The following is a 15,253-nucleotide window of genomic DNA, read 5'->3' on the forward strand; positions in this document are numbered from 1 at the left end:
TTGTGATGTTTTTTATTCAAAACAGGATTTTGCTGTCATAAACTAGCATGCTGGTATTAACAGTATACTACTGGTATACAGGGAAGGCAGATCTCAGGTCCAGGTCAAGCAGAGGTTGTCGTCGGTATTGGTATTATTCCATAAGCGAGTTCAATGTCAGGCCGGAATTGTCTCTGGTGTTCAGGTGGTGTAGCTGGCTAATTTGTGACATTTTGACCTCCGCGTAGGTCATCTTCCTGGCTAGTCAGCATTAAAGTGAAGAGGTGGTGTCTGCATGCCGGTATTTATAGCGGCTCAGACCTAGAACTGAATTCTGATAGGTCGAGCCAGTCTTAGGCAAAGTCAGTGATCCTATACTGATGGTTGGAGGGATTTGGCTGTGCGAGCGCTCGAGTAGTGTGCCCAGGAATGAATGTCTGCGGCAGTTGTGTGGGTGCTTCTGTATACCCTGAGGGCACTCCTGAATATTTGGCACTGTCAGGGGGTTATTCACTTCTGATCACCGGGCAGTAGCAGGGAGGAGAAACGTTTCTTGAGTAACATTCAAGTTGTGTTTCTCCTTCCTTATATGGAGGGCTTAGAGGAGTCATCGAATTAGAACGTGCGGCCCAGGACCTCACTGATAACGGACACACTAACTGTGCTGTCGATGCTGTTTTACCAAAGAACACCAAAGATTGGTTCCTCCAGGAACCCCGCCCAACATTCCAGAACCCATCAAACTTTGTTTCTACAAAGGGCACTTCCACCGGAAGAATAAGGAGCATGGGCAAGCCCACAAGACCATCATCGATGGAGATGTCACCCCCAACTAATCAGGACAAGAAGATTGAATTGGTCATCTATCATAAAATGAAGTAGACAAGCAGCTTGGTGATGAGGAACAACCCAGGGGCCCCCTACAGGATCCCTTGAAGAAGACAAATGTAATCTACCAATACACGTGCCCCATCGGAGGATGCCTCATCAAATACATTGGCATGAACACCATACGATTCTCCAAGTGAATCTCCTGCCACGGGCAAGAAGGAGCCATTTGTAATCACTTCAGGACAGGAATGTCCCTGACACAAGAATATAAAGGAGTTATCTTCTTCTTCCTAGCTTAAACCCATTTTTATATGGGGTCGCCATTGCGAATGAGTCGTCTCCATCGATTTCTGTCCTGTGCCTCGTTCTCATTTATACCTTTCAATACCATATCTCCCCTAAACAATCACGCCATCTCTTTCTTGGTCTTCCCTTCTTCCTTATACCCCGCACTTCCATTTCCATCGTATGTCTTCCAACATGACGTTCCTCCCTTCGTAACAGGTGTCCATACCATCGAAGCCTTCCTTCCTGTATTTTCTTCAATATTTCAACTACTACCTTTGTCGATCCTCTTATATACTCATTTCTAATCCTATCTTCCCTTGTTACTCCCAACATCCATCTCAACATTCTCATTTCTGCTACATCCATCTTCTTCTCCTCTGTTTTCCTCATACTTGCTGTTTCTGTTCCATATAACATTGCTGGTCTGACCACCGTCCTATGGAACTTTCCTTTCAATTTCAGAGGGCCCTTCTTGTCACAGAGGACCCCTGATGCAGACCTCCAGTTATTCCATCCTCCCTGAATTCAGTGTCTCATCTCTTGGTCCATGCTTCCACTATCCTCTAATACGGACCCTAAGTACTTGAACTTCTGTACTTTCTTTATTTCTTCCCCACCCAATCTTATGCTACTTCCACCATCCTCAGTAATACTGGAACACATATATTTGGTTTTTTATCTGCTTATTCTCATTCCTCTCTCCTCAAGTGCTGCTCTCCACCTCTCCAACCTCCCCTCCAACTCCTCCTTCCCCTCTGAACACAACACAATGTCATCCGCGTATAATATGCACCATGGCACTGCTTCTCTAACATCCCTGGTCATTACATCCATCACGATGTTGAAGATGAATGGGCTAAGTGCTGACCCCTGGTGTAATCCAACTCCTATCTCAAATCCATCCGTCTCTCCAACACTGCTCCTTACTCTAGTATGCACATTCCTGTATATCTCCTGAATAATTCTGACATACTTTTCCGGCACCATCTTCTCCCTCAAACATCTCCATATTTCTTGCCTTGGCACTCTGTCATAGGCCTTTTCAAGGTCTATGAATACCAGATGCAGGTCTCGTTGTTTTTCTCTGAATTTCTCCATCAGCTGCCTTATGCAAAATATTCCATCCGTTGTGCCGCTTCCCTTCATAAATCCTAACCTGTTCCTTCCCTATTCTCACTTCCTCTCTCAGCCTGCCATCTATTATTCTTTCCAAAATCTTCAACATGTGAGACATTAGTTTTATACCTCTTTAATTACTGCACTCCTGGACATCACCTTTACCTTTAAATATAGGTATCAATATGCTTTCCTGCCATTCTTCTGGTATCTTTTCCTGTTCAAATATTTTTACCATCAGATCATACAAGATGTCTACCCCTTTCTCTCCTAAGGCTTTCCAAACTTTGACTGGGATCAAGTCAGGTCCTGTTGCCTTCCCATTCCTCATTCTTTTTAAGGCTCGTATCACTTCATCCCTAGATATCCCCATTACCATTCCCATGTTTACTTGTCCATCCTCTCTTAAATGTCTTTCATTTTCTTCATTTAGCAGTTGTTCGAAATACTCTTTCCATCTTTTCAGGATGTCTTCTTCCTTTTTTATGACCGTACCATTCCTATCTTTCATTTGCTTAATATGGGTGATGTCCTTTGTTTTTTATTTCTTACTTTTGACAGTTTGAGCATCTTACTCAACCCTTCCTTGGTTTCCAGTTCATTATAAACCTCTTCATATGCCCTTGCCTTAGCTTGAGGTACTACCCTTTTTACTTCTTTGTTTCTTTCTCTTAATCTTTCTCTGTCCTCCAGCTGTGACTCTTCAAATCTCTTCTTTGCCTCCCTTTTACCATTCACCACTTCCCCCACCTCTTCTCCCCACCACCAGCTCTCCTTTTCCTCCCATGCTATTCCATATGTTTCCCCTAGTATCTCCTTTCAATGTCTTCTAATATAAAGGAGTGATATCATGCCTAATATCGAGATTATCTACCAAACTACTGATCCCCAATGTATGCGCCTCCTGGAAGCCCTCCATATAGAAAAGGAGAAACCTAACTTGAATATTACTCAAGAAATGTTTCTCCTCCCTACCGCTGGCTGGAGATCAGCATTGAATGACCCCCCGACAATGCCAGATATTCAGAAGTACCCGCAGGATATACAGGAGCAACTGCAGAATGATAAGACTCCTGCCTAAGGCAGGACTCACAGACATTCATTCCTGGGCATACTACTCGAGCGCTCACATGGCTGAGTCCCTGCAACCATCAGCATGGGATCCCTGACTTTGCCCAATACCAGTTTGACCTATCAGAATTCAGCTCTAGGTTCAAGCCACTATAAATCTTCACTTCTACTAGTGACTAGCCAAGAAGATGACCTACGAGAAGGTCAAAACATCGTGATAAGCCAGCTACACCACCTGAACACCAGAGATAACCCCGGCCTGACACTGACCTCGCTTTCAAATAATACAAACACTGATGACAACCCCTGCTTGACCTGGACCTGAGATAAGATCTACCATCCCTGTATGCCAGTCTACTGTTAATACCAGCATGCCAGTTTATGACAGGAAAATCCTGTTTTAAATAAAAAAATATCATATTCAGCATCATTCAGATTTCTCCCAATATGAACATTGGCCAGTTATTGATAAGTATTGCTGAGCCAGAGAAGCAATAAGAAAAATAGAAAAAACAATATAGTATAAGATCAATTCACTTAAGTCTGCCATTTTATTCCAGAGAACATTAATCACTATTATTAGTGTTATTATTATTATTGCTACAGCAGTGCTCTGCGCTATGGATAAACCTACACCTATTTTTGTCATGAAAAAAAAAAAAAGTTTAAGCTTAGTGAATGAAGATTTAAAAAATGTGGTCTTGTTATTAACACGCATCATACCAACTTTGTATTTTTGCTTTTTTTCTATTTCATCAATTCATGGGGTGAAAGAATTGACTGCTGATTTGAAAGGGGTGCATACAATGAAAAGGGTTTTGAATAACTGGTGTAAACACTAAAAAATATTGCTAGGTAGCTAAGATTTACACTACATAAGCCTTACAAAATCTACACAGATGATGATATTAGTCACATGCTTTAGATCATATACTCTTGTCCAGTTCAGATTTTACTAGCATCCCAGGATCTTTATCTTTTAAGCAAAATTGCTAGGAGATCTGCTTCCATTTGAAAGTAATTAATGGTAGTCATAACTTAGCTAACTGTACCAAGGTCTCCAGACTGTCTTCTTCCTTTGGTTTTATTTTAACAAGGAAATGCTACTACTGCCTTTGTTAAGGTTATAGTTTAAGATGGAAAATATCTATGGCTATACAGTGGTCCCCCCGTATCCACGGAGGATGCGTACCAGACCCCCCGTGAATAGTTAGAACCTGCAAATAGTTGGAACCCCTATAAAAATGCTTAAAACCTCCTATTTTGTTAGTTAAAACTCAAGAAAAAACCACTACAAATTTTTATACCTGGTTTTTTAATAGTTTTATCACAAAAAGTGCATTTTATGATGGAATTGATAAAAAAAACTCAGGAATTTTTGGATATTTCTTAGAAAAATATGGTGAATGTGCAAATTTTCCGCAAATAATGCAGGGAAATGTGTGAGTCTGCGAATCCGGAGATCACGAATACTGGGATGGGGGGTGTTCCACTGTAATATTTATACCACCAATAAAGGAAATCATAAACATCAGTTTCAGGCAGGAAGCTAATTCTATAATCCCTTTTCACCTGTTTTATCAACAATTTCAAAAGCCATTATCATCCTGCAATAATTGCTTTCAATGAATGACACTGATATGGTATTAGACTATAAAATAACTTTCAAAACATAAAATAATATTAAGACATTCATCAGTTTGTAAAATATAAATTAAGTTTTCATTTTCACAAACAAAAAATAACCAAAATCTGACCCTTTCATACATATGTATATACAGTAGAATGCTGGTCCTTGACCGTATTAGAACTCAACATAATCAAACTTCGATGCGAAATTTCTAGCAAATTCCGCATCAGAGCTTGAATCCAGAATCCGACCCAATGAACCATAAGATTTTTGCAAACAAAAGTGTTTCGGTCAGTCACTGCTAGTTGGCGCTGTTGGTGGCATTGTTGTTTAATGCCACCTCACTCTGCTGCTATTGTTTTGAGCAAGTACACCCTTAAACAGGTATATTTCCTTGGTTTTTGTGGCTTTCTGTGCTGTCATTTGATTCAATCATGGGTCCCAAGTCAGCCATTTCCGACAAGCAGAAGAGGAAAACAGTAAGAACCACAACTGAACTTAAGGAGGAGATTATTGAAAAGTATGAAAGAGGCATCTGTGTGACTAATTTAACATAATATTTTTCATATTTTATTAATTTACTATAATAATTAGGCTGGCTTTTCAATGTTTTATTATTAGCAACAAGTTTTGCGCCTACGCATTAAAGTATCGCATACCTTGTGTAGCCTATGGCGCTCAGTTAAACATATGTAATATGGCTGCATTAGATGCAGGCCAATTTTTTTTATATAGTACACACCTACAAAATAAAAAAAAGGACGTCCAATACGATGTTACTTAACTCTGAACTCATTTAATGGTAATTTAAGTGTAATGTTTTGTATAAAAAAGCAAGGTTAGGGTAATAAGTAGTGGTCAAGAATGGATTAATCCATTTTCAATTATTTCTTATGGAAAAAAAAATTTATTCAGATTTCTACTGAATCGTATCTCAACAGTTTGTAAGGACAACACTTTTACTATATTTTTAATGTACATATCTCATCATCAAACCGCATTGTTCCTTTAACCATTCTAAAGAGCATTCTGCAGCCTTTCCACCAATGTATAACTCATATAATTTCATTATTGGTATGTCTTATTATCTGTAAATATGTATCGCCGAGAAAACACAAGTCGGCTGTCGCCAACCCAGTTTTCTCTCTCTCACAGGTCGGACACTACATATCCGTCCGCACACTGTAGTTATAAACATCCCTTTACCTGTAATAAAGTTAGTATACTGCTGTACCTGCCTCTTTGTCTAGTCTTTACAACTGGTGACCTGCCAGAGCCAGTGATACAGCAGTTTAGGCCCAGCCTTTAATGAACTAATTATGGCCGCTCACCTTTAGAGACCTTTAACGGACTTACTACGTCACCTCAGTCTAGGTCTCTGAAAGCTTTGCGGAAGCTAATGCCTCTAAAGGACTTAATACGGCATATCTTCCCCAGGTGTGTTCAGGCGTTTCACAAATGGTTTGGCCAACCTTCACGACTCCTATCGACCGTTTGAGTGAGACAGACAATGCAGGACTATGCCGAAGCAGACAGTTGAGAGTTGTTGTAGTGGTTCCTTGATGTTGTAGGCAATGTGTTGACTTGTCGTGTTATTGTTTTTTGGTGTTGAGAGTGATTATTTGTGCAGTGGTCTTTTGTTGTATAGTTACTGAATTCTTGTGAGGTTGTTGTCCTTGCTTGGTTTTTTGTGTATTGTGTTACGACGGCTAGCCTAGCCTGGCTATATCCAGCGGACAGCACAGCAGTTCCTTGCCCTGAGTGTGTCAAGTATATGTAAGTACATGTGTTTTGAGAGTTTTTGTTTTTAGCTTGTATTCCTGCCACATTATTTATTGGCACCCAACATGGGGCTGCAGGTGTGGCAGCTGCAGGACGGTTGGCATGGTGGGTTGTATGATTTGTGAAGGAAAATGAGTATGGAAGGTTTAAATGAAATGGAGAGGCTGAAGGAGGAGTTGAGGTTGGAGAGAGAAGTGAGAGGACGATTGAAAGAAGAGAATGAGAGGTTGAGGATAGAGTGTGAGGAGCTGAAGAGCGAGTTAGAGGAAATGAGAGGAATGCTAAGAGTGCAAAAGTGGAAATGAAAGAAGAGGTGAAAGGAGCGGAAGAGAGAATGTTTGAGAAAATGAACGAAAAAATTAGGAGTAGTGATGAAGGCAGTGCAGATGATGAAGGGATTCATGGGAGAGGGAGCAGTAGGAGGTAGGCCTACTGGGTCTTTTGACAGGCCATGAGCAATTAAGAAAGTGAAAGAACAAGTGGATGAGAGTACCAGTGACAAAGGTGATTTGGTTAAGTAATGGAAAGAAGGGGAAGACAGGATAAGGATAAACTTGAGGACAAGAATAAGAAGGGGGCTGAGGAAAAGAAGAAAACTAAGGGAAAGAGGGCTAGTAAGGATGACGAACAGGATGAGACTAGGACTGAATACGTTGGGGAAAGGGCTGAGAGTGATTTAGATAGCAGTAAGTGGAAACTGGTAGGTAGAAAGAAGGGTAAGAAGAACATAATTAAGAGCATGGATGTTAGTATGGAAGTTGATTTGTTGTATACGGAAGAGGTTAAGAGGGATCAGAATGGAAGTAGCGAAAGTGAGAGTGTGAATGAGCAGGAAGTACAAAAGGCTGTGTATATGAGAGAGGTACCTCAATGTGCACAATATGAGGAATATGGTAGTAGGGACATAGGGGACTTTTTTAAGGAATATGAGAAGTATTGTGTGGCTAAGTATGGGGATAACAAGAGAGTTTGGTCAAGAGAGTTGGGTAGCTTTTTGACAGGATTTTTGTTGAGTATGTTATGTATGGGGTAATGATGAGTGTAGGGAATGTGCCGTATGAGTATGTGAAAGCCAGGATTGTGGGACAGGCCAAGAGGATAAAGAATGGTGTTAGATATAGGAGAAAACATGATTTTGAAGAGGCAAGAATGTATGTTACTGAGTCATTGTCAATGTATGGTTGCAGGTTGGAAACATTAGCAAGGAAAAAGTTTGGGGACGAAGGGATAAATGAATGTAAAGAGTTAGTGATGAAGTTGTTGGCAACTATGCCTGAGAGTGTGTATGAGTTTATAAATCTGAAACGTAAGGAGAAAATGCGATGGACGAATGAAAAGTTAACGTGGAATGATATTTTAGAAGTAGTAGAGGATTACGAGCTAGATAGGTGTATGAAAGAAAGTAGAAGTGTTAGTGTTAGGACTGAGACTGAAGTAGCTGAGGGTATACCAGAAAAGAAACGAAAGTGTAGTTAACCCTAAGAGAGATCAGAGTGCAAACGTTAGAGGAGAATGATCCGTTAGTCGTGAATGAGAACAGCTGTGTTATAGATGTGGAAAGCAAGGACACAATAAGAATGAATGTCGGTGGGCATTAGGAGCGTGTTTCGGGTGTGGACAGACAGGTCACATGGTGAGTGAATGTAAGAAAGATAGGGATATTAAGTGTTACAGGTGTGGGCAGGTAGGGCATATAGCGAGTGGATGTTGGGGTACCCGTATGACTGAGGTAATTGTGGAAACAATGGGCATTATGCTAGGATGTGTAAGGAACTGCGTGCAAAATGTGTTGAATGTGGAATGGAAGGTCACGTGGCAAGTGTGTGTAGGCGAAAGAGGATGAGTCGGGCTGGGAATTCAGGAAACCAGGTACAAAGGTGATGCATGTGCATAAAAGATTGTTGCATGAAAGGGGTAGAGCTCATGAATGTATGAGTGTAAAAGTGAGGTGCAAAGGGGAGTGTTTGGTTGCTTTGATTGATACTGGGTGCAATGTCAATGCTTTTTTTAAGAATGGCTGTGACAAGTTGCAGAGTGCGTGTGTAATTAGGAAATGAAATGGGGAGTTACAAGGAATAGGAAATTTAGGTATGCCTGTGGTGGGAATGTTACGTGAAAATGTAGAAATCGAAGGGGTAGTGATGGATGAAAGTGACTTTTATGTGATTGAGGGAATGAGTGATAAGTATGATATGTTGTTAGGGTACAGGTTCTTGAAGTGTGGGATGGCGGTCCGTCTGAGCACGAATATGATAGAATTGCATATGAAAGGGAATGTACGTGGAGTGTTGTACTTGGAAAGGGATAGAGGGGTAAACAGTAAAATATGGAAGAGGGTGCCATTGGTTGTGAAAGAAAGTGTAAAAGTGCCGCAAAAAGTTGGAGAAGTTGTTAATGTGAAAGTTGCGTGGCCAGATAGTCTTGGGATTGTCAAAGGTGACAAGTGTGCATATGTGGTTGAGGGTGTGGATGCGAACAAGTTGGTAAGAGCAAGCGTGCATGTATCAGACAGGATTTTAGATATGGAGAATTCTTGGGTTTTTGTAGCCTCATTGCCTAGTGTTAGGAAAAAGTGAGTGCAGGGTATATGTGAAGATGATTGTGTAGAGTTGTTATATATGTTGGTGAATGTGGACAATGAAAGATATGTTAAGGTACGGCAGGTGATGACAGGTAGCGTGAAAAAAAGTAATGAGTGGAAGTATGATGAGGTGAGAAAGAATTGAGGTGGATTAAAATGTTAGTGATGATGAGAGGAAGCGGTTGATGCAGATGTTGTGGGATGGGCGGGGTGCATTGAGTCATGGTGACAAGGATTTGGGGGATCTAAGCTTTCCGAATTCAAGATAGTTTTGGAAGACGATACCCCCATATATCAGCATCCCTGACACTTTTCTGTGCCTATTACCAGAGAGATTGAGGAACAGTGTGAGGAACTTGAGAGAGTGGGAGTGATCGACAGGAGCAAGAGTGCTTGGACCATAGTCCCAGTACGTAAGCCAGATGGAAGTTTGAGAATGTGTGTGGATTACAGAAGGGTAAATGAAGTGTGAAGGAGCGATTCCCGATGAATGTGGTGTCTGATTGTGTGTATAAGATCCAGGGGATGAGTGTTCATGAAATTAGATTTGGTAAGGGGCTATTACCAGATGCCTCGTGAGGAAGGGAGCAGGCATGTTACAGCTTTCTCGAGTGGTAGCTGTCACTATCAATTGAAGCGGTTAAGTTTTGGGTTGGCTAATGCACCTGCTGCCTTCCAGAGGGCAATGAATGTAGTTTTGGCTGGTTTTGATAGAAGGAAGGTAACTGTGCTTATAATGACGTTTTGATTGAAAGTGAGACTGTTGAGAAGAATATGGAACTGCTTGAGAAGGTGTTAGAAAGGTTGGAAGAGGTTGGTGTGAAAGTGAAGCTAGAGAAGTGTATGTGGTTGGCTGGGGAAGTGGAATTTCTTGGTCATAAGGTGAGTGTGAGTGGCGCAAGGAAGAGTGAAAAGTTTGTGGAAAAAGTAAGGGAGTTTCCACATCCCCGGACAATGCGTGAGTTAAAGGGTTTTTTGGGTCTGATTGAGTTCGGGAGGAAGTTTGTTAGGGATTGTTCGGGTATAGGGAAGCCGTTGACTGAATGGACCGGGAAGGAAAATTGTACTAAGCTGAGGTGGGATGAGCGAATGGTGGGAACATTTGAGATTGAAAGAGGAGGCCTTTCCAGACTACAGTAGGGATGCAAGTAAGCTTCAGTTTTATACTGATGCAAGTCAGTTTAGTATGGGAGGATGCTTAGTGCAGATGCAAGAGGTGAATGGGGAGGGACAATTGAGAGTAATTGTGTATGTGAGTAAAGCTTTTAATAAAGCAGAGCGGAAGTACTCAGCGGTTGAGAAGGAGCTTGCGGCAATAAGGTTTTGTGTGAAAGCATTGAATATGTTTTTGTATGGGGTAAAATTTGTCATTTAGGACAGACCGTCGGCCATTAGTGTATATGATCAAGAAGGAAAGTGTGAATGCTAGGATTGCTAGGACGATTGAGGATTTGAGTGAGTTTGATTTTAGATTAGAATATGTGCCGGGGAGTAAAAATGTGATTGCTGATACGATGTCTAGGATGCATGGTAAGGGCAATGGTATTGTGAAAAGTGACTGGGATCCGAATATGGTACCTGAGGGGTTAGTTGTAAAAGAGAGGTTTGAAGGGGATGACAGAGTGTATGAATGTTTGTTTTCAGCATTGAAAGACTTGGAAGGTAAGGGTCTGGTCGAAGAGGTACCTGGTAGTGCGAATGAGTTGCGAGTGAAGTTGATGACTGATGTGCAGAAGGAAATGACGTATACGGAGTAACAAGGTAGAGATGAGGAAATATTGCATAAATTGTTGTCAGCGAGTTGTTCGGAATAAAAGTGTTTTTGTATTTGGATGGGACAGACCGGTTGAGTATTTAGGGAGGGTAAGTACAGGTAGTGAGCATGGGGTTTTGATGATTCATTGTGGGGAACATGGTTGTAATTGGTTGGTTACAAAAAGGGACTATGAAAGGGATTTGAATCAGAATTGCAGAAATGGGGAAATAACTGAAAATGAATGTGGTGAGGATGATTGTGATGTGGATAACCAGGTGGACGTAGTAGTGAATGTGTGTACGTATGTATAGGAAAATGGTGACATTTGTCAGAATAAATGATAGTGAATACTGTAGTTTAGTTGACATGGGGGCACAAGTTTCCTTAGTGAGTGGGAAGTGAAAAGGCAATGTACAAGTGTAAGAATACATGGGTTAGGACAAGGAAGTGTTTTAGTATGGAAAGAGGTATGGTTAAAGGTTAGGTTAGAAGATCTTGAAGTAATACACAACTTTATAGTTACAGGAGAAAACGATATGCCATCTTGCTTTTGGATAGGGATAGATTTTTTGAGGATGCATAATGTGGGTGTAGATATAGGAAACGGAATTCTTAGAAAGGGGACCAGAAAAATAGCTAGGATTCAAGATAGTAATGTATTTGCAGCGAACTTTGTGGGTATGATTGATATTGCTAGGAGTGAGAATGATTTGTTGAGTGAGGCAGAGATTGAGGAAATGCAAGACAAGTGCCTGGAGATAAATATGTTGCAACAATGTGTTTTCGGAGGAGTGCGTGGAAGATTGGCTATGTGAGTTTGATGTATAGAAGAGGGTTGCCAAACAGTTTGTAGTGTGTAAAAACATAGTGTACTTTTTACATCAGGAAGGGGTGTATGACAGGGAAGTGTATGTGCTGGTATTTTCTGTTGAGTCAGCTGTGAGTATGTGTTTGTTGGTGCATGATCGGTTTGGGCATATGGGGAAAACTAAGTTGTAGGAATGCATGAGATAGAGATTGTTTGCACCTGGGTTGAATAAGATTCGTATGGATATAGCTGTCACATGTGAAGACTGTCAGAGGGGAAAGTATCAGAGTGTGCATGCGAGTTCACCTGCGTTGTGATTGCAGATGAAAGAGCCGTTTGAAATGCTTGTGATTGATTGTGTTTCTTTGCCTAGGACTGTGAGAGGGCAAGTGGGGATGATTGTGATGGTGGATCACATGAGTAAATTTGCCTATGTGGTTCCCATCAAAGATAAGAGGAGTGACACTGTTGTGCGAAAGGTGGGTCAAGTGATGTTGCCTGTGTGTGTGTGTAAGCCGGCAAAAATGCTGAGTGATAATGGACCTGAGTGTGTGGGATGGGAATTTGAAGAAATGTTGAATGGGGTATTGTGCGCATGTATTCTACTCTGTATATGCCCAGTGCGAATGGTTTAGCTGAATGGACTGTTAGAACAATGACTGAGATTTTGCAAATGATGAGTAAAGGCAACAATGATTGGGATATGTATGTAGGACATACAGAGTGGGTATATAACGCCACACTGCAGAAGAGTATAGGTATGTCTCCTTGTAAATATGTGTTGAATTTTGAAAGGATTGTTAGGCCACGGTTGGGTCTGTCAGAGAGTGATCAAGATTTGTGGAAGAAAGTGAGTGAAAGGTTTGAAAGTTTTAAGATTGGGGATAAGCGTTGAGAGAGGTGTTTGGGATAAGAAGAATGAATGTGAATAAGGTAAGGGAGAAATTTGAAGGGCCTTTTGAGATTTTGGAAGTGGGACTGAGTGGGTTGAGTTGTTTTAGTACCACAGTATGTTTGGGAGAATGTGATGAGTGAATGGTTGAGGGTGAATAAGTATGAGCCGAGTGTCAGTGAACAAATGGGTCTGGGAGATCGACAGTTGGTGTTGGTTGAGTATGGAAGAAACCGGAAGAGTGTAGAGAAAGTAAGTGGAAAGAAGAAGCGTGAACAGCATGATAAGGGTGTTAGTGGTAGGGTGCAAATAGTTGATAAAGCGTGTAGTACGGATGACTTTAGGAAGATGAATGATACTTATAGTGTATGTGGGTTTGAATTAACAGGGATAAGTGAGACTTCAGTGGGAAGGAAACTTAGTAGTAAGGAGGTAGTTGATAGTACGGATAAGTCTTTGCAAGAGTTTGACAGAAGTATGGATGAACAGATTGGTTTCATAGCAGAAATAGGGGAGATATTGGGACCACAGCTAGAAGATGTTGGTGAAGTAGTGAATGAGATTTGGGAAGATAGTAGTGAGGAAGATAATGGGAATTTGAATGAAAGTGGTTTGGAAGAAGTGAATGGCGATGTAACTGAGAGAATGTATGAGGGTCCTCAATCAAGATCCGGGGGGGCCTGCATCCTTGGGTGTTGCGGAAAGCAATTTAGTATGGGGGTTGCGAGTGTAAGGAGACATTGTCAATTGTAGCAGGGTAGGTGATATGGACCTTATCTTACCTTACAGACCTTACAGTTCGTTCGAGTTGCCCCAGGTCCCTCACTCTAATGTCTACCAGAGAGTTGCTAGTACATCTTCCGGTATATTTTGCATCTTCCAATCTTGGATGGTCTGGGATGCAGTTTAGATATTTGTCGAGCTTATTCTTAAACACATCTACGCTCACTCCTGATATATTCCTCAAATTAGCTGGCAACGCATTGAATAGACGCTGCATTATCGATGCTGGTGCGTAGTGGATTAATGTCCTGTGTGCTTTCCTTATTTTTCCTGGTATAGTTTTGGGCACTATTAATCTACCTCTGCTTGCTCTTTCTGATATTTTTAGTTCCATGATATTTTCTGTTATTCCTACTATCTGTTTCCATGCCTGAATTATCATGTAGCGTTCTCTTCACCTTTCTAGACTATATAATTTTAAGGATTGTAGTCTTTCCCAGTAGTCAAGGTCCTTAACTTCTTCTATTCTAGCTGTAAAGGACCTTTGTACACTCTCTATTTGTGCAACATCCTTTTGATAGTGTGGGTACCATATCATATTGCAATATTCAAGTGGACTACGAACATATGTTTATAAAGCATAATCATGTGTTCAGCTTTTTCTTGTTTTGAAGTGCCGTAACAACATTCCCATTTTTGGTTTTACATTTTGCCAAAAGAATTGCTATTGATCATTGCATAACATGTTCCTATTCATCATCACACCAAGGTCTTTAACTGCTTCCTTATTTGTGATTGTCTCATTATTAGGTCCCCTATATGCATATAGCTTTCCTTCTCTGTCTCCATAATTTATTGATTCAAATTTATCAGAGTTAAATACCATCCTATTTTCCTCTGCCCAATAATATACTTTGTTAAGGTCTCTTTGTAGAGCGTTCCTATCTTCATCACAAGTAATTTCTCTACTTATTCTTGTGTCATCAGCGAAACTACTCACTACCGAATCCTTAACATTACTGTCTATGTCTTCAATCATAATAACAAACAGTATTGCAGCTAACACCGTACCTTGTGGCACACCGGATATTACCTTGGTTTCATCCGATTTCTCATCGTTTGCAATAACTATCTGTTTTCTGTTGTGTAAAAATTCTTTTAACCATCTTCCTACTTTATCTACGATATTGTGTTTTCTAATTTTCTTTGCTAATATATTATGGTCTACTTTGTCAAAAGCTTTTGCAAAGTCTAGATAAACCACATCTGTTTCATTTCCGCTTTTCATATTTTTGAATATGTTCTCACGGTGGACTAACCGTTGGGTTTGTGTACTTTTTCCGGGTACGAAACCGTGTTGTCCTATATTAAGCAAATTATTTTTTATTAAATGTTTCATAATATTTTTCTTCATTACCCTTTCATACACTTTCATAATATGTGATGTTAGACTCACAGGCCTATAATTACTTGCCTCTAGTCTTGATCCACTTTTGAAAGTAGGGGTACTATATGCTAATTTGTCCTCATCATAAATCTTGCCTGTATCTACACTTTGTCTTAATAATATTGCAAGTGGCTTTGCGATAGAATGAACTACTTTCTTTAACAAAATAGCAGGCACTCCATCAGGCCCTGCAGCAGCTCCATTTTTAATTTCATTAATTGCCTGCACAATATCAGCTTCATTAATTTCTATGTCAGCTAAATATTCACAATTTTCGTCCCTTACTTCTATATCATTATCTTCATTATCTATTCTAGGGGTGAATTCTCTCCTATATCGTTCTGCCAGT

At 40.6% G+C, this 15,253-nt stretch overlaps 1 protein-coding gene across 3 annotated transcripts in view; it reads right to left on the minus strand.

The window, feature by feature from the left end:
- LOC135217072 (TRAF3-interacting protein 1-like) overlaps positions 1–15,253 on the minus strand; it is a 343,407-nt gene that overhangs the window by 254,063 nt on the left and 74,091 nt on the right. The window lies entirely within an intron of this gene.

The sequence above is a fragment of the Macrobrachium nipponense genome, chromosome 19 (genome assembly GCF_015104395.2).
Source record: "Macrobrachium nipponense isolate FS-2020 chromosome 19, ASM1510439v2, whole genome shotgun sequence".
Lineage (NCBI taxonomy): Eukaryota > Metazoa > Arthropoda > Malacostraca > Decapoda > Palaemonidae > Macrobrachium > Macrobrachium nipponense.